This window comes from Miscanthus floridulus, chromosome 19, assembly GCF_019320115.1.
Source record: "Miscanthus floridulus cultivar M001 chromosome 19, ASM1932011v1, whole genome shotgun sequence".
NCBI classification, from domain to species: Eukaryota; Viridiplantae; Streptophyta; class Magnoliopsida; order Poales; family Poaceae; genus Miscanthus; species Miscanthus floridulus.
This window is the reverse complement of record NC_089598.1, coordinates 39223372-39247295: the sequence shown is the minus strand read 5'-3', so window position 1 is coordinate 39247295 and position 23924 is coordinate 39223372. Positions and strand designations below refer to the sequence as shown.

Here is a 23924-nt window from a genome sequence, read left to right as displayed (position 1 = left end):
CCACAGTGGTGGAAATACTAGAGAGGAGGTGCCGACCACTCTAGCAATAGAGCCGAGCATTCCTGAGGCGGTGCCGAGCACTCTAGGAGTGGTGTCGAGCAGTCCTACAACGGTGCCGATGACTCTAGGATGGGTGCTGAACGCTCCCGTAGCAGATCCGAGAGGTCTTGTAGTGGTGTCAACCACTCCAAGACTGGTGCCGAGCACTCTTGCAGTGGTGCCGACCACTCTAGGAGTGGTGACGAGCGGTCCAGGAGTAGTGCCGAGCACTGCAGCGGGGTTGCCGAGCACTCCAGATGTTGTGCCGACCACTTTGGTGGAACAGGGAACTCCATCGACGCCGATCGAGTTCACATCATCTCCAAGCAACATCACTGAGTTCGTAGATGCCTTCTACGACGGTGAGGAGGTGCGGTTCCATAGGCTGGACGACGTCATCAGCGGCATAGGGCCCTCAGGCCTGGCGGGTCAGCTGCTCAATGACCCAGAGCTGCTTCTCATCAGTGCAGAGGAACCACCCACGTTCGCACTGGCCAAGCGCGATGCAAATTGGTGACGGATGATGCTGGAGGAGATAAAGGCGATTGAGGAAAACGAGACTTGGGAGCTCGTCGATCCACCTCCAGGATGCCGTCCGATTGGCCTAAAGTGGGTGTACAAGGTCAAGCGGGATGAGCGCAGCGCTATTGTCATGCACAAGGTGCGCCTCATCGCCCGAGGCTTTGTCCAGCACGAGGGCATCGACTTCGAGAAAATCTTTGCGCCGGTAGCATGCATGGAATCTATCCTACTACGGCTGGCTTTGGCAGCAGCGAAAGACTGGCGCTTCCATCACCTAGACATAAAATCGGTCTTTCTCAATGGCGAGCTAGCGGCGACGGTCTTCATCAGGCAACCTCCGGGTTTCGCCATCAAGGGAGCGGAGCATAGGGTGCTCCGACTGCGCAAGGCGCTCTACGGGCTAAGGCAAGCCCCACGAGCGTGGAATGCCAAGCTTGACGCCACGCTGGGCGAGCTTGGGTTCACACGGTGTGCAACCAAGCACGCGCTCTACACGCGGCGATAGGGGAAGGAGGAGCTCGTTGTCGGCGTGTATGTGGACGACTTGATCATCACCGGCGCGCGTGCGGAGGACATTGATAGCTTCAAGCATGAGATGGCGGCTCGTTTTCGAATGAGCGATCTCGGCATGCTCTCCTGCTACCTCGGCATCGAGGTGAGACAAGGGAAGGAGGCGCTCACGCTCGATCAGAGCGCGTACGCCTTGAAGCTGTTGGAGCGGAGCAGCATAGCTGAGTGCAAGCCGTGCGTGACTCCGATGGAGGAGCGGCTGAAGCTGACGAAGGCCAGTACCACGGCGAAGGTAGATGCAACACTCTACCAAAGCATCGTTGGCAATCTGGGCTACCTAGTCCACACAAGGTCGGACATTGCGTTCGCTGTGGGCTACGTCAGCCGCTTTATGGAGGATCCCCGAGAGGATCACTGGGTCATGGTGAAGCATCTACTACGCTACGTCAAGGGGACGGTGGATCTGGGGATCGTCTTCCCCAAGACCGGCGGAAGTAGGCTGCAGCTCATTGTGTTCAGCGATGTAGACATGGCGGGGAACATCGATAGATGGCGGAGTACCTCTGGCTTGCTCGTTTTCCTCGAGTCGGCTCCAATCTCATGGCTGTCGCTGAAACAAAAGGTCATGGCGCAGTCCACGTGCGAGGCAGAGTACGTGGCAGCGGCCACAGTGGCTTGTCAAGCTGTGTGGCTGCGCCAGCTGCTGGGCAAGCTGACTGGTGTGGAAGCTCATCCACCAGCACTGATGGTGGACAACCAGCCCACCATCGCCCTCGTGAAGAATCCGGTTCTCCACGACCGGAGCAAGCACATCGACGTTAAGCTCTACTTCCTCAGGGACTGTATCAATGGAGGGCAGATCATCATCGAGTTTGTCGAACTGGTCGGCAACTCACGGACGTCCTGACCAAGCCGCTCGGCTGTCTTCGGTTCACGGAGCTGAAGAAGATGATCGGCATGGAGGGGGTTCCAAGATTAACAACAAGATTATGGGAAAAATTATTAAGTAGTCTGATGCTCCCCTATGTGAACGCGCGGTAAGGGCAGGCGCCAAAAGGGCTCCTTGCTGATACACTATAGCCGCTGCAGGAGCAGACGCCGAAAGGATCCCTTGCTGTATTGTAGCCACAGCAGGGGCAAGCGCCAAAGTCAGCCCTGCTGTCACATCTAGTCACTGTAGCAGCATGACAGCCTGACATGTCTGTATACTAAGATTAGATATGTAGAGTTGTATATATAGTTTCCCACTGCAACTCAGTAAAGTGATCGAGTTCAGTTTTGCCATCTCATCTGCAGAGCTCCGACCAACGCTGGTGCTTGTGCTGTGTGTGCGCTATGTTCTCCCTCCCTTCTTCTACCTCTAGCCATAGTGTGTGGTTGGCAACGCTGGTGAGCGGTTGGCTCATCCGTGCCGGAGATCCAGGGGCCAACAATCCGGCTTAGATAAAATCTTCTTGCTTAAGGGTGTTCTCTGAAAGCACTCATTAGCAAGCAAGTCTACTAAGGGGCAACAGCAATCACTAGCTGAATATATAATGGAATTCCAGCACATACTTCCACAGAAAATATTGGGATAAGAATAGTACGAAGCTGTGATTTCAGTGTTACACATTTATTAATAATTTTTCTGAGTTTCTTGATCCGTGTATATGTCATGAAGTAGATGGCTAGCTGCTAATGATGCCATATGGGGCAGCCACATTGTTAACCAACCTGGCTGAAGCTCCAGATTTGAGCATTCAGCAAGTTGGAGATTGATGTACAAGTATGAAAAACCCAGGTAATGGAAAAGACATCATAACCAACTGTAAACCACCACTAGAACCAGCAAGGCATGTATATCATATATGGGAGCAATGGCCATTTTAGGGTGAGGTGAGATCTGTCTAGCTGGTAAGAGAAACTTACCTGGTTTCTTCCAGGAGTTAAAATAACCTGACAGGGCAACAAAAATCTATCTGATGCGCCGCACCGGAAGAAGATTACAGCACCAAACATATGATTTTTTTTTTGAGGAATCAGGAGAGCCAAGGGCTCCTACTGGTATTATATTAAAATAAAAGGATTCCCAGACCAGGAACCCAAACAAACTACAAGGCTAAGCAAGTCTAAGAAAAAAAAAATGTACCTGATAGCGCAACGAGTGCATCTGGATCTGGTGCTATGGTGACAGTGAAGCCAGTATCAACAACTTGAATGGGCACTTTCTTGTTTGCTCCACACTGGGCAGATGAGTAATACCTGGCATTATGCTGTCTGCCAAAGAACCAGTAAAGAGGTTTTATACTTCAAAGTGCCGACAAGATAAATGCACCTAACAGATGTAAAATGACCAGGCAGCATACTTAGGGTAGAATCTTTTTGCCCTTCAGTTGTCGAAATTGCAGTTGCAGTATTCCCTCTTAGCTGGCTGTTACCCTTGTTCTTTTCGTGCTGTACTTGTTTAACTTGTTTTGCTTATTATTTCAACAAATACTGTAGGGGCTTTGGCCCCTCCAGAATTTTCAAATTTTTTTTTTGCAGTATTCCTGCACAGTCAATGATCCTTGTTCTTGCCCCCATATTTAATCGTTGAGACTCATGAAACTTTAGTTTCTCACTTGATCTGGGAGTAGCAAGGCCTTTTGGTACTCCAGTTGGCAATAGAGGTGCGGATCTTATAGGAATTGTATTGTTTGCACCAGAATAATGAATTTAAAGCTTTAGAATTTCATTTTTTGGGAAGTCTGAAGCACTGTACTTGGACTTGAGGCATCTTACTTGTACTTGGTATAGGAAATTGAGGCCCCGTACTTTTGGTACAAAGAGATAGGGTGCTGTACTTCTTGCACAAGATTGCCAGAGCGTGCTTGATGACTATAATTGAGGTAATACACCTGATGTTGCAACATCACTGCCTTCAGCATCTGGATATGATGAATTTTTCAAGTCCTATACCTGTTGTAAGGGGCTTTAAAACTTTCATTACTGTACTTGGTGCTATAGAATGTAGGGATTTCATACCGACAATACATGTTAGTTGATCTCCACCAATAGGCCCAACGGCCTATTGTGCCCTTGGATCCACGTCCTGATCGGGGGCGCCCAACCCTAATATGGTTAGTGGGCCCCCGTCGCACATTACCATAAATAGGAGGTGGGGGCCGGGGCGCTCGAGTCACGAGGTTCGCCTGAGCCGCCTAGCACCCCACCTACAGTCCTAAACCCTAGCTGATCACAGAGGAGGCACTGCCAGCGACGGGAAGCACCGCCACCGCCTCTGCATCTCGCTGGAGGACTGCTACGACACCGGGCTGCCCTGAGGAGTCTACACTAACTCCGGACGACACCGCTACTCCACTACCACCGGGTTATCGTCAAGCATTGCGATGGCGAGCCCATCTTCCTCCAAGGCAGCCGATGATTTGCACCCTTCACCTCTTTCTTTCTCTCGTTCTATCTATTGTTATTGCACTAGCAGATGTTCTAGGACTCACGGTTTTATTCAATAGCAAGTAGATATGCTAGTTCTATGCCTAGAGATCCTGTTTTAAGTTTTACAATGGTACTAGAGCCTCACTGGGTATAGATCTAGCATATAGATTGAGAAAACCGAGTAGCAGCTAGAAGGAGGTGAGAGATTTGGTTTTCGGATCTAAAAAGAGGGTCACCGAGCCCTAACCCTAACCGGGTAAAAGAAAATGAAAAGAGACCGGAGGGGGGGGGGTGGTGGGCGTCACTCAACTGCCGGTCACCACTGCCACCGCGTGGGGAAAGGTGCCGCACTGCCGTCTTTGCCGGCGCGCGGCAAGAAAAGAACAGAAAACCCTAACCCTAACTTGACATAACCCAAACCCTAATCCCCAATCGGATGAAATCCGAGAAGAGCAGAGAAGAAGATCCAAATCGGAGAAGAAGGGAAAAGGGGAAGGGGCCTACCTCACCGTGCACCGCGTTGCCGCCTCGCCGGCGCGCGGGAAGACGGCCGAGCCGTGCGAGCTCCAGCCAAGGGCGCCATCGCTAGTCCGTTCGACGGCGGCGCGCTCAACCGCGTGGGGAGCGCGCGCGTCGGCGAAGGGGCCAGCAACGGCGCCATGTCGCTCGGTCGCCACTACTGCTCCTTGCGCTGAGAGCTGCTGCGCTGAGAGAGAGAAAGGGGAGAAAGAAATGTCTAGGGTTTCAGGGGCAGCCGTGGCCATGGGGGGGTTTTGATCCTACGACATCGACGCTCGGCCGTCGGATCAAAGCGGATGCCTCAGATTGCTTGGGCCAGAATCAGCCCAGGCGGGCGAGAACTTTCCCGGCCCAGGCCTAGGTTGCGGCCTAGGCGCGGGGGAGGCGCCGCGACCGGACGCACGTGCGAATTGGGCCTGGGCTGCGCTGGCGCTGTGCTGGCCTCGCACGCTACTGGGCCGTTTATTGCTGCTACAGGCCGGGCCAGAATGAACAACGAATGAAGTTTGAATTTTTTTAATTTTCAGAAGCAGATTTGAATGAATTTGATGAATTTTGTTTTAATTCTCTATTAAATTTTGAATCATTAGTATAAATTTTCAGAGAATAGAGAAATTATAGAGAAATGCTTCTGAAAAATAGATAATTTTTTTTTACGTTTTCCGCTGCTAAAGAAATAGTTTATTCTCTAGTTATTTTGAACCAACGTGATATTTAATTGGAGAAAAAGAGATTTTGACATAATTATGATATTGTTATTTTCTGACCAACGTTGTTAATAAAAATATCGTAATTTCAATGATTTTATGCATTATTTTTATTTCTGCCCAACGGTGATGTAGATTTAATGTATAAACAGTTGTATGTTTTAATTTTGGCCAACGTTAGAATCAAGGCATGCAATTATTGTTATTATTTATGTTCTCACTCTATATAAATTATGTTTTTTGGTGGATACAACTTGATGGGTTGTATCAAAGAGATACCCACTCTCAAAGGTGACAACTATACGGAGTGGAAGAAAAAGATTGACCTGGCCTTCATCTTGGCTGAGATGGACTGGGTAGTCATCTCACCGTGTCCCACTGAGCCTATGGCACCGGTGAGAGAGACAAACGAGGCTGATGCCGCTTGGGCAACTAGAGAGAGGGATTTTGAATCCCAAAAGATGTCTTATGACCTTGAGCATAGGAAGTGCGTCACTATCAATAAAAAATATTTGGCTGTGATAAAGAACATGATTGAGCCTGCAATTGTGGGCTCAATCCCAGAGTGTGACACGGCCATCGAGTACCTCGATAGAATAAAGAGTCAGTTCACTGGTTCTTCAAAAACATATGCTACCCAGTTAATTAAGTAGCCGGTGACAGAGACGTATTGTGGAAATAGTGGCATAAGAGAGCACATACTAAGGATGAACAATTTGACATCCAAGCTAAAACCAATGGATCTGGCTCTCAAGGAAGAGTCTCTTATCCATCTGATTTTTGCTTCCTTACCAAAGGAATTTGAAACTTTTGTGGTCAACTATAACATACAGCCCGAGAAGTGAGACTTAGAGAGGCTCATGGCTATGTGTGTGCAAGAGGAGGAGAGAATGAAAGCTGCCAATGGTGGCACTATCAATTATGTGAAAGACAACAAGAAAAAGAATAATGGGCGTGTTCGGCTGATGCATTGTACAGTGAATTTCGGATGGTTTCAGATGATTTAATAGTATTTTATGAGAGAGAATACGTTGAAACAAGCTGAAACAAGTTAGTAGTAGATCAGCCGAACACCCTGAATAATGATAACTCCTCCTCAAAGTCAAAGGGAAAGGGTCCCATGCTGCATCAGCCTCAGCAGAACAAGTTCACAGTAGAGAAAGACCAGTGTCTCTATTGCAAGAAGACAGGATATTATAGGAAAGATTGTCCCGATTACTTAAAGATGATCATGGTAAAGAAATGTGAGAATATTATTACGTTTATAAATGAATCCCTGTATGTACAATATTTGAAATCTACTTGGTGGGTTGACTCAGGTGCAACTGTTCATATTGCTAATTCCTTACAGGGATTCCGTTCGACGAGGACTATGCTAAGAAGAGAAAGACACGTTAAAGTTGCAAATAGAGTCCGAGCAGATGTTGAAGCCATTGGCGATCTTTCTCTAGAGCTTGCTGATGGCTTCACACATTTACTTAGAGATGTACTTTATGTTCCCTCTTTACAGAGAAACTTGATTAGTGTTTCATGCTTAGACAATGATGGATATGATTGCCATTTTGGAAGTGGCAAATGTAAGATAACATGTAATAATGCATGTGTTGATCTTGCTATCTTACAAAATGAGCTTTATTTGTTATCACTATGTGATGATGCGAATGTTGTATGCGATGATAGGAACGTTGCGTGCGACAATGAGAATGTATCCTCGTCTACGGATGTAAACAAAAAACGAAAGAGAGCTCACGATGCGTCGTCGAAATTATGGCACTATCGTTTAGACCATATTTCGAGGGAGAGAATAGAAAGACTAGTTAAGAATGATATTCTTCCTCCATTAGAGTTCTTAGATTTAGAACAATGCAGAGAATGCATAATATGAAAGTATGTAAAGAAAATTAAGAAAGATGCCAAACGAAGCGCAGGAATTTTACAGATTATTTACATAGACATATGTGGTCCGTTTCCTATAAAGAGTGTGGATGGTTATGATTCATTCATAACATTCACAGATGATTACTCCCGTTATGGCTACATTTATCCAATCAAAGAAAGAACAGAAGTATTGGATAAATTTAAGATATTTAAGGCAGAAGTTGAAAACCAACACAATTTAAAGATTAAGATAGTCAGGTCCGACCGTGGGGGGAGTACTACGGTCGGCATACCCTATATGGCCAAGTTCCTGTACCTTTTGCAAGGTTCTTATAGGAGAATGTCATAGTAGCCTAGTATTCTACACCAGGCGAACCTCAGCAGAATGTAGTAGCTAAAAGACGCAATCGTACCCTGATGGATATGGTGCGCAGTATGATAAGTTACTCCACCTTACCGTTGAGCCTATGGATGGAGGCGTTAAAAACCATCATTCATATTCTCAATAGAGTACCAAGTAAGTCGGTGCCCAAAACACCATATGAGTTGTGGACAGGAAAGTACCCTCACTAAACCACTTATGTGTGTGGGGGAGTTCTGCTAAGGCTAAAGTATTTAACCCAAATATTAGGAAGCTAGATCCCAAAACAGTAAGTTGTCATTTCATTAGCTACCTAGAAAAGTCAAAAGGTTTTCGTTTCTACTGTCCAGACAGACATACAAAGTTTGTGGAAATGAGACACGCTGTCTTCCTAGAGGATGAAATGATGAGGGAGAGCATGGTAGCTCGAGAAATTAACCTTGAAGAGAAGCGGGTGTATGCGCCCACTACGATGATTCATGAGCTATTTTTCTCACTACCTGCTGTCGCTGCACCGACAATGCAAGATACTGTGGTGCCAGCACCTGTTGTTATTCTGCCTATGGCAATAATAAATGACGATGAGGAACCTGTTCTTCAGGATCATGTAGAACCTATTGCCACATATGAGGGGGAGCAACAACAGCCTCAAACAGAAGATGTGCCCAATGTGGAGGCCCCTAGAAGGTCTCAAAGAGTTAGAAAATCAGCTATTCCTGCTGACTATGAAGTATACAACACTGAGGAATTTCAAATGGAGGATGATCCCACCTCATTTAAAGAAGCCATGAGAAGTGATCATTCATCAAAGTGGCTTGAGGCCATGGAAGATGAAATGAAATCTATGAATGCCAATAAAGTTTAGTACTTGGAAATAATTCCTAAAGGAGCCAAAACAGTAGGCTATAAATGGGTCTACAAAACAAAACTTGACTCTCAAGGGAATGTCGAGAGAGATAAAGCGCGACTTATGGCAAAAGGATTTACGCAAAGAGAAGGGATTGATTACAATGAGACCTTTTTCTCCAGTCTCATGTAAAGATTCCTTCAGAATCATAATGGCATTAGTGGCACATTATGATTTAGAATTATATCAGATGGATGTAAAGACAACATTTCTCAATGGGGACTTGGAGAAAAATGTCTATATGGCACAACCGAAAGGTTTTGTCATGGAAGGAAAAGAACGAATGGGATGCCACATAAAGAAATCAATTTATGGATTAAAACAAACTTCAAGACAGTGGTACTTGAAGTTTAATCAGACAATAAGAAATTTTGGGTTTAAAGAGAATATAGAGGACAATTGTGTCTATGCAAAGTTTAAGAATGGGAAGTTTATCTTCCTTGTCCTGTATGTGGATGATATCTTACTTGCTAGTAGTGATGTCAGTCTACTACTGGAGACAAAGAAGTTTTTGTCCTCAAAATTTGATATGAAAGATCTTTGTGAAGCGTCATTCGTTTTAGGGATCGAGATTCACCGAGATAGAAGTAAAGGGGTATTAGGACTGTCACAAAAGACATACATAGAAAAGATCTTAAAGAAATTCAATATGCACAAATATAGTCCCTCACCTGCTCCTATAGTCAAGGACGACATATATGGGGATTTCCAATGCCCCAGAAATCAGTATGAGATCGATCAAATAAAAATGGTTTCATATGCTTCAGCTATCGGAAGCTTGCAATATGCTCAAGTATGTACGCGCCCTGACTTGGCCTTTGTTACCGGGTTACTTGGCAGATTCCAGAGCAATCCTAGAATAGAACACTAGAAATTAGTAAGGAAAGTCTTGTGTTATTTGCAAGGAATGAAAAGCCTTATGATGACGTATAGAAGATCAGATTCACTCCATATAGTGGGATATTCAGATTCTGATTATACGGGAGATGATAGAAAATCCACATCTGAATATGTATTCACTCTCGCAGGGGGAGCTATTTCATGGAAAAACTCAAAGCAAACCGTCACTACATCGTCCACAATGTATGCCGAGTTTGTAGCGTGTTATGAGGCAACGGGGCAGGTGAACTAGCTAAAGAAGTTCATACCCGGTTTGAAGGTGGTTGATGACATCTATAGACCACTTAAGTTATACTGCGATAATAATCCGGCATTACAGTATGCTCACAACAATAAGTCAAGTGGTGCTGCCAAACACATTGACATAAAGTATTATGTTATGAAAGATAAAGTCCGGGATCATGTCATAAGTCTTAAGCATATAAGTACCGAAAAGATGCATGCGGATCCGCTTATAAAAGACTTACCACCCAACGTGTTCAGAGAACATGTAGCCGGCATGGGTTTAAGGGAAAGCCTATAATTCCTAGACAAAAGAAGGCCCAAAGTTAAGTATCTATTTCAGAACAGAGTGATATGTTGTAGATGTTAAATCTATCAGCAATTGACCGTGACGATGAAACATGCTCTATACGCTAATCTGTAATGGAATGAACAAAAGTAAATGATATAAAATTGAAAGATGATAGTGAGATCAAGGGGGAGAATGTTAGTTGATCTCCACCAATAGGCCCAACGACCTATTGGGCCATTGGATCTGTGCCCTGATCAAGGGCGCCCAACCCTAATATGGTTGATGGCCCCTCGTTGCACATCGCCATAAATAAAAGGTGGGGGCCGGGGCGCTCGAGTCACGAGGTTTGCCTGAGCCGCCTAGCACCCCATCTATAGTCCTAAACCGTAGCCGATCACAGAGGGGGCGCTGCCAGCGACGGGAGGCGACGCCAGGCTGCCCTGAGGAGTCTACACCAACCCCGGACGACACCGCTACTTCACTGCCACCGGGTTTTCGCCAAGCATTGCGATGGCGAGCCCATCTTCCTCCAAGGCAACCGATGGTTTGCACCCTTCACCTCTCTCTTTCTCTCATTCTATCTACTATATTGCACTAGTAGATGTTCTAGGACTCACGGTTTTATTCAATAGCAAGTAGACATGCTAGTTCTATGTCTTGAGATCCTGTTTTAAGTTTTACAATTCAGAGTTCCCAGCTGATGATCTTGATATAACCAAATTGTGCCTTAGATAAGCAGAAGTTTGTATGAAGGGAACATGATAATTAGATTTGACACTTGGTCCAACATTACAGTTATTAGGACATTGCGAGAAATTCCCTGACTTCTATCTAGATGTCTTTATCAAGATGAGATCACCCTTGTTAATAATCAACCAATTGAAAAAACTAGAGGCTCCCTTCATCCCCGGGGCCCACTAAGCATTCGATTAAACACCTCTCAGAGAGACCTCCAGTTGCTCCTACTATCCCTAGAAGCTGATGTTGGTTGTTGGCTTTCGCGGCAGTCAATCTGTCCGATGGACCAAGTTCAAAGGAAACGGCTTCTCTACTGCATCAAAAAACCAATCCAAGCCTGAAAAGGAGAGTTGCGGTTAACGATTCCTATAAATTGAGAAAGAAGCATGTTCTTCATGCCCAAAAGCGGATAAAGTAGATGGAACCTGTTCTCTAACCTTCTTTTTGTAGCAGATACTGCATAAAGTTTACCTGCCTTGTAAGGCTTTAGCTTGCTGCCTTCACTTCATTACTACTCTAGCTAGGGCCTCTCCTCGGAACGGAACCAGTATCTTTAGCAAAGCTTTGGGTTTTAACCAGGACGCTAACGGGATATTAGTTTACGCGGGGACGGCTACGGCTTTTGGGGCTAGGTCAAAGGCAAAGTATATTCCATTCAATGGGACGGGAAATCTACCGGATTCCTCCAATCCTACGACTGGTACCAATACGAAACATACGCAACGATCAAAGTTACGATGGACGGTGTACCGCGTAAGTAAGTCTCCTAAAAATAAGTAGTAGCCCTATCCGATTCATTCTCCTATGCCTACAGATCGATTTTGAGCCGATGATCAGAGTGTTTGTTTGGAAGGAGGTAGTCCCATGTAAGTGGATGTAGGCAGATAGCCTTCCCTCCTGAGGGAAAAGTTCTCAGGCACATAAGCGTGAAGTCTGAGCTATGGATACCATTGTTGGCACAGAAGGATCACCATTCTCATGGCAATGTGCTGAAAAGAGTTTTGAAGAGGCATACTTGGGCTACTATGCATATGCTTGGTGCTAGAGAATGAGCAAGAGTAGCAGATGAAGCATTCCTGATTGTAGCTAGCATCGATGAAGATAGAGTATGTGACATTTATAGTAGCAATGCCAGGTTCAATTCCATCGTATGAATATTTATAAAATGGAAGGCATAATTGTTGAGCTGCTAGGCATATTTCATATGGCTAGAGAGAGAGAGAGAGAGAGAGAGAGAGAGAGTAAAATGTCAAAAACACAGAAGCCGAAACTTGAAGACGTGTAACAGGATCAAACCAAGAGCCGGGAGTCTGAACTCTGAAGTGCGTTTTGAAAGATTAAGTTCTCAAATGCTGCTAGACAACAGTCTGGTAGACGAATGAACAACAACATTTCAGGAAGCTCGTGGCTATACACCGCAATACAAGTGTCACTGCGACGGCACCACTAAACTGGTACAATCATATGTAGCAGCAGAAATTTCATGTCCCCGCGCGTGGCGCGCCTCCGCTCCTCGTTCAACGCTGCGGTGACGGTTTCTCACCAGTAGGGTCGTGAGGAAGCAGAGTTGGGCCGCGCGCGCGACAGATGTTGCGGTGAGGCCAGCCCATGTCGACGAACGAGGATCCGTTCCGTGGCCCATAAAGGTGTCCAGTTTGATCGCTTAGGCCGGCCTTTTGTATCCATGACTAGGCGACTAGCAAGTAGCAACCATTAGCTTTCTTGCGTGTTGCGGCCTGGAGATTTTATTAACTAATCATATTTTGCGTTTCGATTCGTTTGGGAATCAAACTCTATATTGTGCTTACATGGATACTTCTCTAACTCGTATTGTCATACGAGGTTTAGAATTTTATCAATGGTCATGTTATGCGTTTCAATTCGTTTTGGGTCTATTTGGTTGCGTTGCGACTGCTATCCCTGCATCCGTTGGGTGGGTATATGCTCGGAGAGAAGAATGTTTGGATGTTTGTGTTTCACTGTTCCAACTCCGCTCTGCTCATGCAAGGGCCCACAATGGTCGCCCACAATGGCATCCGGCTATGCTATGCAAGCCGAGGAAAAGGCCTTGCTCCTATGTGCTTATGTGCAGGCGGGCAGCGCAGGATCGTCCTAAAAGAAAAACAATTCTCATCTGTTTGAGGAGTCAGAGAATTTTAGATTTGAACTAAACCTCGGCGAAAAAGTACCTCATCTGTTTGAGGAGTCAGAGAATTTTAGATTTGAACTAAACCTCGGCGAAAAAGTACTGACTTTTATTTATCGTGAAACATATAGTACAGATGCAAACAATTAGATATATTCAAGTACACTGATCCTTATGAACGCAGGCACACACCTTACCCCTATGAGCACTTTTGAAAGATTAGAACATCAGATTGCTAAAGTCATCATAGTTGTCTTGCTATTGACCAACACGTCGTCTACCACTAAAATAATATTGCCGTTAAATTCTAAAATAAATTCAGAAGGATGCGAGCAAATCATATAAATATGATTAGATTAATTCTAAAATATATTTCATATAATAAACTTATTTAGATACATGAATGTTGATACTATTTTGTATATAAATTTAGTTAAACTTTAAAAATTGAGATAGATGGTGTCAGTGAAGAAAGTGACCAACACGTAAATATTTATAGTTTTGTTGTACGTTGTGATCGGATGTGGCCTAGCACTCAATGACACAGGGTTTATACTGGTTCAGACAACATGCTCTACGTCCAGTTTGAGTCGGTCGGTGACTTTATTCTTGAGCCCAGATGCTCGAAATTTACTGTGGGGTTACAAACGAAAGGGAGAAAGATGAGGGTACAAGAGGTCCGGTCGGACTTTGGTCTGAAGGGCCGAGAGTGACGGGAGCTCCGCTATGTGCTAAGTGTTCGAGCGTGCGCTCTGTGTAGCTTTAGAGTGTCTAAAGCTACAAAGAGTGAATCGATGTAAGTGAACTAAGGGATCTATCTGTTGAGAGAGAGCGTATCCCCTTTTATAGATGAAGAGGATGGCCTTACAAGAGAGAGAGAGAGAGTACGTATGTTAAGTCTTGTTGCCCACGCCGTCGGGTACAAGATGATTGTAGGCGCCCATAACACTGTTAATGTCAGATGCATGTGGAAGGTTGTGTCGTCTTCTTCTTGTATGGCAGACGTTGGTGCCTGTCATACTGTTGATGCCTAGAGGTATGTAGGGGGTTTTACCATATTCGCCTGGTATGGTAAACGTCGATGCCTACAACACTGTTGATGCCTAGAGGCATATAGGGGAGCCTTGCCGTGTTTGTCTAGTATGAGAGTTGATGGTGCCCACAACACTGTAGGGCAAATGTCGACGCCCACAACACTGCTTGGATTCTGTCAAGCCAGGAAGGTTGTAGGTACCCTTCTGACATGTCCTGTTGGTACTATCCTGTAGGTGTATAGGGTACGGTCCTTGATATTATGGTTGACTTGAGTGCCCTGCCTTACTTTCTCCATTCGTTTCCTGGTCCTCACCAAGCAGGCGTCCCCGGTCGGTTCGTACCAGTGGGCTCTGATTGCGCCAGTCGGAGAGGAGTTGTAAGCAGGGGTTCGGCGTATCCCCGGTCGGAGACGCGGGTTGGAGTCGGAAGTGGTGTTTGGCCAGGCCTTCTGGTCGGAGAGGCCGTCCATAGGTAGGCCAGGGTCAGAAGCGAGTGCTGTTCCTCTTTAGCAAGGCCTTCCGGTCGAAGAGGCGGGCCAGAGTCAGAAGCGGGCACCGTTCCTCCTCGGCTAGGCCTTCCGGTCGGAGATTGAATCGCATTTCTGGCCTGTCGTTTAGGTATTTGGGCCGTCCCATGAGTTGCGCGTCGTTCGCAACGTCGTTTGCTGGGCCGAGCCTTTGTTGGGAAGCCGGTCCATGGGGGACCCTAGGTTTATGAATCCGACATGAGCCCCCGAGCCCCCGGGCGATTCAGGTAGAATCGTCTAGGGGATTTTTGTCTTGACGGCGGGTGCGCGCGAGCGCACCCGCGGTTGTAGCCCTCGAGCCCCCGGGCGATTCGGGTAGAATCGTTTGGGGTAGTTTTCATGTTGCCAGTGGGGGAAGTTTCATTTCATTTGCGGGTGCGCGCGAGCGCACCCGCGGGTGTAGCCCCTGAGACCCCGGGCGATTTAGGTAGAATCGCCTGGGGGTTTTGTCAGCGAGTAGTTTCGGGATCAGGCAAGACGGAGTCGTGTATCCTAACGTCGGCGTAGCCGAGGTAGTTTTGGGATCGGGCAAGATGGAGTTCACTGATCCTGACGTCGGACATGCCGAGGCAGTTTTACGGATCGAGCAAGATAGAGTCGTGGATCCTGGCGTCGGCGCAACCAAGGTAGTTTTGGGATCGGATGAGACGGAGTTCGTGGATCTTGGCGTCGGACGTGCCGAGATAGTTTTAGGGATCGGGCGAGACAAAGTCATGGATCCTGGCATCGGCGCAACCGAGGCTGTTTTGGGATCGGGCGAGACGGAGTCATGGATCCTGACATCGGCGCAGCCGAGGTAGTTTTGGGATCGGGCGAGACAGAGTCACGGATCCTGGCATCGGCGCAGCTGAGGCGGGCGCAGCCAAGGCAATTTAGGTGTCATGAGCCCCTGAGCCCTATTGGGCCTGGTAGGGGTTGATTGAGTTTTGTGCGTTACCCCGTCCGTGGTTTCTCACAACCGGAGGGGCTGAGCTAATGTCGCTTGCCTCGATGGCTCGAGTGACGCGCTTGGTGAGCTCGCTAATGGGTATGTTCGAGTGAAATCTGGGTCCATCGTTTGTGACCAGGTCAGCATTGCCCTCATGTGACATTTCACTGCTCCTTAACCTGCAACCCGACAGATGCCTAGGTCATTCCGGAGACCGACCCGGGTGGCCCGCTGGCCTCCCCTCGATGAAGATTCTGTGGGTTTGGCAGGAGATTAGGATTGAACAAGAAGGTTGAGATGACCTTGTCTGCTTCGAGGCAGACTAGGCGAGGGCCGCTCGGGGCTCATTTGCATTTTCTCCCTGGCTCTATTTGATGCGAGGCGGCCTCGAGTCCTTCGTGGGCCGGCCTTCAAACCCTGGTCGGTCGTTGCTCATGTTTGAATGAGGCAACTACCACTTCGTGATGCAACATGGAGCGTTGTGATGCATTTAACTGCATATGCGATGCTTTTAGATGTATGGAATTAATGAATGTGTGTATAGATGAATAAATGATTATATAAAGAAATAGTGGGGGTTGGTAATGTTACCTTGATAACTCAAGTGATGGGGTTTGAGGAGCTTCAATCGAAAATGTCCGACCGGGATCCGCACTCGTCGTTCATGACGGAGTCAGCATGGCCCACATGGGGCATCCCTCTGCTCCTTACTTGTCTCTCGGTGTTCGCCTGAGCCATCCAATTGACTTAGGAAGCCCGTTGGTCTCTCCTGGCGGAGATCCCATAGTTGGGCCTGTCTAAGTCTCGCCTGGGAAGGCAGAGGGCCGCCTGTGCATGGTGGTGCTTTGTTTCTCATGCCCGGTCATGCGGTAGTGGTGGGCCATACCCAGGCCATGTCCTGTTTGACCAGGCGTCATTCCATCGGGTAGGGTGCGTCCCATTGGTCAGGGTGTGTCCCATCAATCAGGGCGCGTCCCATCATTTCCCATCCGCATTGAATGGGGGGAGGGAGAGGTTTTTTTGCCCCAAATCCTTTGCCCTTCTTTAACTATTGCATCTCCTCTTTGATATGACCACATCATTAACCAACATGTTACAACCTCCAATTCAAGTAACACCAACTCAAGTATCACCTACATCGACACCAGCCCAAGCCTTTGGTGGCCCAATTACACGTAGTCGAGCAAAGAAGCTACAACAAGAGGTGAACACGCTACTTTATGAAGTTCAATTTAATATTAATGAGAATTATATACTGCCTAAGTCGTGCACATTGTTGTTGCTCAGGTTCACTAAAGAGTATGGCAAGAATACACAAGGTGATGACCACAGAGAAGAACCACACTCGAACCAGACCAGTCCTGCAGAATAGTTATAAAGAAATATTCATAACTTTTGATTCCTAGAGGCTATGAAGGTGAATGAGCACATTTTGAAAAGCTTATTGAGTCTACTTTCCAATGATGCTAATGCCGAGCAGTTCCGAGCAGTAACTAATGAAATCCGACCAGCTTAGTGCATACTGGTCAGACCGCTCGAAACTGACAGTACTGTCAAGAAGAAAATATCATAACTTTTTATTCCTGAAGGCTATGGAGGTCCATGAGGACTTTTTGGAAAGCTTGTGAAGTCTAGTTTCTAATGCTTCAAGACCAACCAGAGCCGACCAGTTTTAGTGCAGATCCGACCAGCTTTAGTGCAGACTGCTTAGAGGGTTAACAGTCTTCTCGGGACATGATATTGGTACAACTTCTCATATTAAACTGTACCATTCTATAATGTTTCGTGGTGCATGCTATACATGGTGTGAAACCTTATCAAGTTAGCTTTCCAACGCAACCAACCACACGTCTTTTGGATTTTCCAAGATGGAGTTATTGCCAAAACACTAAAGACTGCGCAGAAGACCAACAGCCATGCGGAAACTGCTCAGAAACCCATTTCGTGGAAGTCTGTTCACATAGCCTGCCTTTTCATTTCCTTTTCGTGTTTATACCTATCTAGGAGGGCTGTTCCTAGTATAAATATCCATGTACTCCTAAGTAAAAGAAGACTTTTGATAATTGAAATACAGAACCCTCTTTTTGTTCAGCTGTGTGCTAACAAATATTGAGAGTGATCTCTACCCCTTTGCTCTTGTGATTTCCTTTGCGGGATTTACAGAAGCGGCGGCTTCATCTGCTCCCAATTGGTGCTCCTACTCCCTTCGAGGTTTACCTTGATTGATTGTAGGTTGTGTTGGTTGGTTTCTTGAGAGTGTGGTTGGGCGAATCCTCGATTCAGGTTGCCGGTTAAAGACGGTGGTTGACTTCGAGTTTTATTTGCCAGGTTGCACTAGTTATCGCTGCTTGCAGCAAGTTATCCGACTGTTCTTCAGCTAGTTATCTGGTGATTGATCCTACGTCGTGAAGATCGGGACATCGCATCGTATCATCTGGTATCAGAGCTTTCGTTACCACGGTAGGATTGTTTACCCTTAGCTACATATATTTTGTGTTCGTCCTATCCACTAAAAAGCCACAAAAATATTTGTCATAGCCCTTTGTTTCAATCTGTTTTTTAGTGAGTTTTGTTAAGTTTCAGTCCTTTAGAGTCTTGTTTTAGTTGCTGATCATTTTTTCCTTCGCGTGTCCTTTATGCCTCTTTCATATATCTGAAATTTCCCACACAAAAAAAAATCTGAAACCCATATCATCTCCTTCGTGTAAACTTTGATCCTATCAAGTTACAACTACTGGTTGTATTTTGTTTTTATCCTTAAGTGTGCAAGTATTATATCTGATCCCTATAAAAAAAGTAGAAGAAAGAAAAGTGCAAAAAAAAGAGTTGAGAAAACAAAAAGTTGTGAAAAGAAAAGTGAAGGTCAGTTGGTTTATGTGCAAAAGTGCTGAAAGTTTTTTCATATCAAGTGAGTAACCAGTTTACTATCTTTGTTTGGTGCAATTTTTGGTTGGGTCTGATCGCAACACTTGCATCCCAATCATACTCCTTGTTTGCATCAAATCTGAAATTTCTTTGCGCGTGTGTTTGATCTATTTACATCATTCATATCCTGTGGTCGACACTAGGCAGAGAACCTCTAGTTTGGATTGTTATTTAACTTTACAACAACTAGATTTCAGATTGCATTCCTTGTGTATCACTCCCTACCAAGCTCCACATACAAGCCATCGTAATCGGTACTCTCTGGTCTTGTATTCGCCTAGCCATCACTTTCGTTACCACCACACACTATTTTTTTCCTGTAACCCGCAGGGACTTCATAAAAGCTTCGGTTGGTACGAGAGGTGAGGTTGTGAGAGCTACCAAATTTTATTTATTTTTTCCATAAATACCTATTGTTCATATTCAGCTAACCTTACACAGGAGATGGGTGGTGTTGAGATAGAAGATTGTGTTACTATGGCACAATTTAATGAACTCCGGCAAAGCATGGAAGTGAAGCAAGATCGGTTGACCCGAGATCTTCAGGCTCTTTTGACTGAAATCAGAGGGCGTCGTCAACCTCATGATGGTGCAAGCAACCATGGTGAAGATGGAGAAGATAGTGATGGAAGAGCTGCTGCTAGAAGAGCAAGAGAACAAGTAAGGAGAAACCAAGGTGCTGCACATGGTAGAGGAAAAGGACGAGGTCAAAGAAATGATGACAGTGATGAATTTGAAGATGTGGATGAAGATAATTATTCCCAATATCATGGTGGTCGCCGATGTCATAGAAGCGGCAACCATGAGGAGAGGTTTGGCAAACTAAAATTTACCATGCCAAAATTTGATGGAGGATCTGATCCTGAAGCTTACTTCACTTGGGAGTTGAAGGTGGACAAGATATTTTGCTTGCATAATTATTCAGAGGAGAAGAAATTAGCCATGGCATCTCTTGAGTTTGATGGATATGCTCTGATATGGTGGGAACAACTTCTGCATGATCGAGAAGAAGATGGAGAAAACCCTATTGCAACATGGGATGAGATGAAGCAAGAAATGAGAATTCGTTTTGTGCCGAAGCACTATCGGCGTGATCTTTTTGATAAATTGCAGAATCTGAAGCAAGGAAGCCTCTCTGTTGAGGAGTATTATAAAGAGATAGAGAAAGCTATGATTAGAGCCGATGTGTGTGAAGATGAAGAGCAAACTATTGCACGTTTCATGGCTGGGTTACATCGCAATATCCAACGCATTGTTGAGTTTCATCCGTACCGTCATCTTATTGATTTGGTACATCAAGCAACTAAAGCTGAACGTCAATTGCAGCAAGATGCTAAGAACAGCAAGCCCTTGTCATATGGTACGAGGACTATGTCAGGAGGGGGCAAGTCAATCTCAAGGTTTACTGCTGCACCCTCATCAGCGAAAAGCTCAAGTGGAGACTTACGTTCTAATGTGCAGGGTATTTTTAGAGGGAAGAACACTGCTGCCCAAGGCATGAGCTCTAAACCATCAACATCCACCACTACTTCAGTGGGTTCTACAGCCAAGAGTAGTGGGATTCAATGCTTCAAGTGTGGAGGTCGTGGGCATGTCATCAAGGAGTGTCTGAATAATCGTGTGATCATTGTGAAAGACAATGGAGAATATGAATCAGCTAGTGAAGAGGAAGTTGAGGAAGAGTATGATGATGAGGCTCATGAAGATGAGGAACATACTAGATGTGAATTTGAGCAAGGTGCTGCTCTTGTGGTGGCTCAAATTTTGAGCGTTCAAATGAAGGAAGCTGAAAATGGACAGCGACATAATCTTTTTCAAACCAGAGCTAAAGTGCAAGATAAGGTAGTCAAGGTGATCATTGATGGCGGGAGCTGCCATAATATTGCTAGTCGTGAGATGGTTGATAAGCTTGGTTTGAAACTACAGCGGCACCCTCATCCCTATCATGTCCAATGGTTGAATGATTCAGGAGATATTAAGATTGGATATAGAGTAAAGGTTCCATTCAAAATTGGTGAATATGTTGACATAGTAGAGTGTGATGTGGCACCGATGTCTGTGTGCCACTTGCTGCTTGGAAGATCTTGGCAATATGATCGATATACTCAGCATTGTGGGAGAACAAATCAGTACACACTAGATTTGAAAGGAAAGAAGTTTGTACTCAAGCCTATGACGCCTCAACAAATCATGGCTGAGCACTTACAAAAGCAAACTAAAATTAGTCTGGCAAGTGAAGGAACAGAAGAGCAAAAGAAATTGAGTGCCATCCACAATTCGGTGAGTGAGTGCCACAAGCCAAATTTGAGAGATAAAAAGAAAGGAGAGGGAGAGCATCTAGTTATGCTAGCCACAAAATCTGAGCTGAGAGAAGTGAGGAATAACCCAGATCAAGTGCTCTTTGTACTTATGTGCAAAGACATTTTAATTTCACCTAATGATATCACCTCTCTTCCTAGTGTTGTGTCTCATCTTTTGCAGGACTATGAAGACATTTTCCAAAAGAAACACCGGCAGGACTACCTCCCATTCGTGGAATTGAACATCAAATTGATCTCATTCCAGGGGCTACACTCCCTAACCGTCCACCATACCGCACCAATCCTGAAGAAACAAAAGAAATACAAAGGCAAGTACAAGAACTTCTTGATAAAGGTTTTGTTCGTGAAAGCTTAAGTCCTTGTGCTGTTACTGTGATATTAGTGCCTAAAAAGGATGGTTCTTGGAGGATGTGTGTTGACTGTAGAGCTATAAATAATATCACTGTTCGCTATCGTCATCCTATTCCACGGTTAGATGATTTGCTTGATGAATTGAGTGGTTCCATAATATTTACTAAAATTGACTTGAGAAGTGGTTACCATCAAATTAGAATGAAAGCGGGAGATGAATGGAAAACTGCATTTAAAACTAAATTTGGGCTGTATGAATGGTTAGTTATGCCTTTTGGTTTGACTAATGCCCCTAGTACTTTCATGAGATTAATGAACCATGTCCTGCGAGCTTTCATTGGAAAATTTGTTGTTGTCTACTTTGATGATATTCTAATTTACAGCAAGTCTGTTGGAGAGCATATGAAACACATTCGGCAAGTCTTGGATGAGCTTAGAAAGGAGAAATTATTTGCTAATCTTGAGAAGTGCAGTTTTTGCACAGACCATGTTGTGTTTCTTGGCTTTGTTGTATCAGGAAAGGGCATAGAAGTAGATGAATCAAAGGTGAAAGCCATCAAGGATTGACCAACTCCTATGAATGTAAGTCAAGTAAGAAGTTTTCATGGCCTTGCTGGTTTTTATAGGAGATTTGTGAGAGATTTTAGTACCATCGCTGCTCCTTTGAATGAATTGACAAAGAAAGGGGTTGATTTTAAATGGGGGCACTCACAAGAAACTACTTTTCAAGAATTAAAGAAACGTTTGACTGAAGCACCATTGCTTGTTCTTCCTGATTTCACTAAAACTTTTGAAGTAGAATGTGATGCTAGTGGAATTGGGATAGGAGGAGTTTTAATGCAACAAGGAAAACCAGTAGCATATTTTAGTGAAAAATTGGGAGGTGCCCAATTAAATTATTCTGTGTATGACAAAGAATTGTATGCTTTGGTGCGTGTACTTGAGACATGGCAGCACTACTTATGGCCGAAGGAGTTTGTTATTCATTCCGATCATGAAGCTTTGAAGTACTTGAAGGGACAAGCTAAGCTGAACCGTCGCCATGACAAGTGGGTTGAGTTCATCGAAACATTTCCATACATTGTGAAATATAAGAAAGGTAAGGACAATGTGGTTGCTGATGCTTTGTCTCGAAAGAGTGTGTTGTTAAATCAACTTGAAGTCAAGGTGTTGGGTCTTGAAAGTTTGAAAGGTTTGTATAATAATGATCCTGAATTTTCAGAACCGTATAATCATTGTAAAGATGGAAAAGGTTGGGAAAAATATCACATACATGATGGATTTCTGTTTAGAGCTAACAAGCTTTGTGTTCCAAATTCTTCTGTTAGATTGCTTTTGTTGCAGGAATCACATGGAGGTGGACTAACAGGTCATTTTGGACAGAAGAAAACATACGAACTGCTAGGTGATCATTTCTATTGGCCTAAGATGAGGAGAGATGTCATCAGATTTGTGGAACGATGCATCACCTGTCACAAAGCTAAGTCAAAATTAAATCCTCATGGCTTATACACTCCCTTACCTGCTCCTAACATTCCTTGGGAAGACATAAGCATGGATTTTATTTTAGGGTTACCTAGAACTCAGAGAGGAAAGGATTCTATATTCGTTGTGGTTGATAGATTTTCAAAGATGGCTCATTTTATCCCCTGCAACAAGAGCGACGATGCTTCACATGTTGCTAATTTATTTTTTAGGGAAATTGTGAGGCTACATGGGATGCCCAGAACCATTGTGTCTGATCATGATGTCAAGTTCGTGAGCTATTTTTGGAAAACATTATGGGCTAAACTTGGAACCAAGCTCTTGTTCTCAACAACTTGTCACCCTCAAACCGATGGACAAACTGAGGTGGTGAATCGTACATTGTCAATGTTGCCGCGAACCATGGTGAAAAAGAACTTGAAGATTTGGGAGGATTGCTTGCCACATGTGGAGTTTGCTTATAACAGGGCAGTACACTCTACCACTAACTTGTGTCCTTTTGAAATCGTATATGGGTTCAAACCTATTGCTCCGATCGATTTGTTGCCCCTTCCATTGCAGGAGAGAATCAACATGGAAGCTTCCAAGCGTGCTGCATATGTAAAGAAGATACATGAGAAGACCAAGGAGGCAATTGAACTAAGTGCTAAACGCAAGGCTACAAGTATGAACAAACATAGGAAGAAAGTGTTATTCAAACCAGGGGACTTGGTGTGGATACATTTGCGCAAGGATCGCTTCCCTGATAAGCGCAAATCCAAATTGTTGCCTTGAGGAGATGGACCATTCCGTGTTTTTGCAAAGATCAATGATAATGCATACAAGATAGATCTTCCAGCAAGCTATGGTGTGAGTACGACCTTCAATGTTGCTGACTTATCGCCATTCATAAGAGAAGATGGATTAGAGTCAAGGATGACTCCTTTTCAAGAGGGGGAGGATGATATGACCACGTCATTAACCAACATGTTACAACCTCCAATTCAAGTAACACCAACTCAAGTATCACCTACATCGACACCAGCCCAAGCCTTTGGTGGCCCAATTACACGTAGTCGAGCAAAGAAGCTACAACAAGAGGTGAACGCGCTACTTTATGAAGTTCAATTTAATATTAATGAGAATTATATACTGTCTAAGTCGTGCACATTGTTGTTGCTCAGGTTCACTAAAGAGTATGGCAAGAACACATAAGGTG

The 23924-nt window shown here is 45.0% G+C and overlaps 1 pseudogene; it reads left to right on the top strand.

Annotated features, from left to right (window-relative positions):
* The first annotated feature begins 1318 nt into the window (after window positions 1-1318).
* On the top strand, window positions 1319-23898 carry LOC136525914 (uncharacterized; annotated as a pseudogene).
* Window positions 23899-23924: the final 26 nt, after the last annotated feature.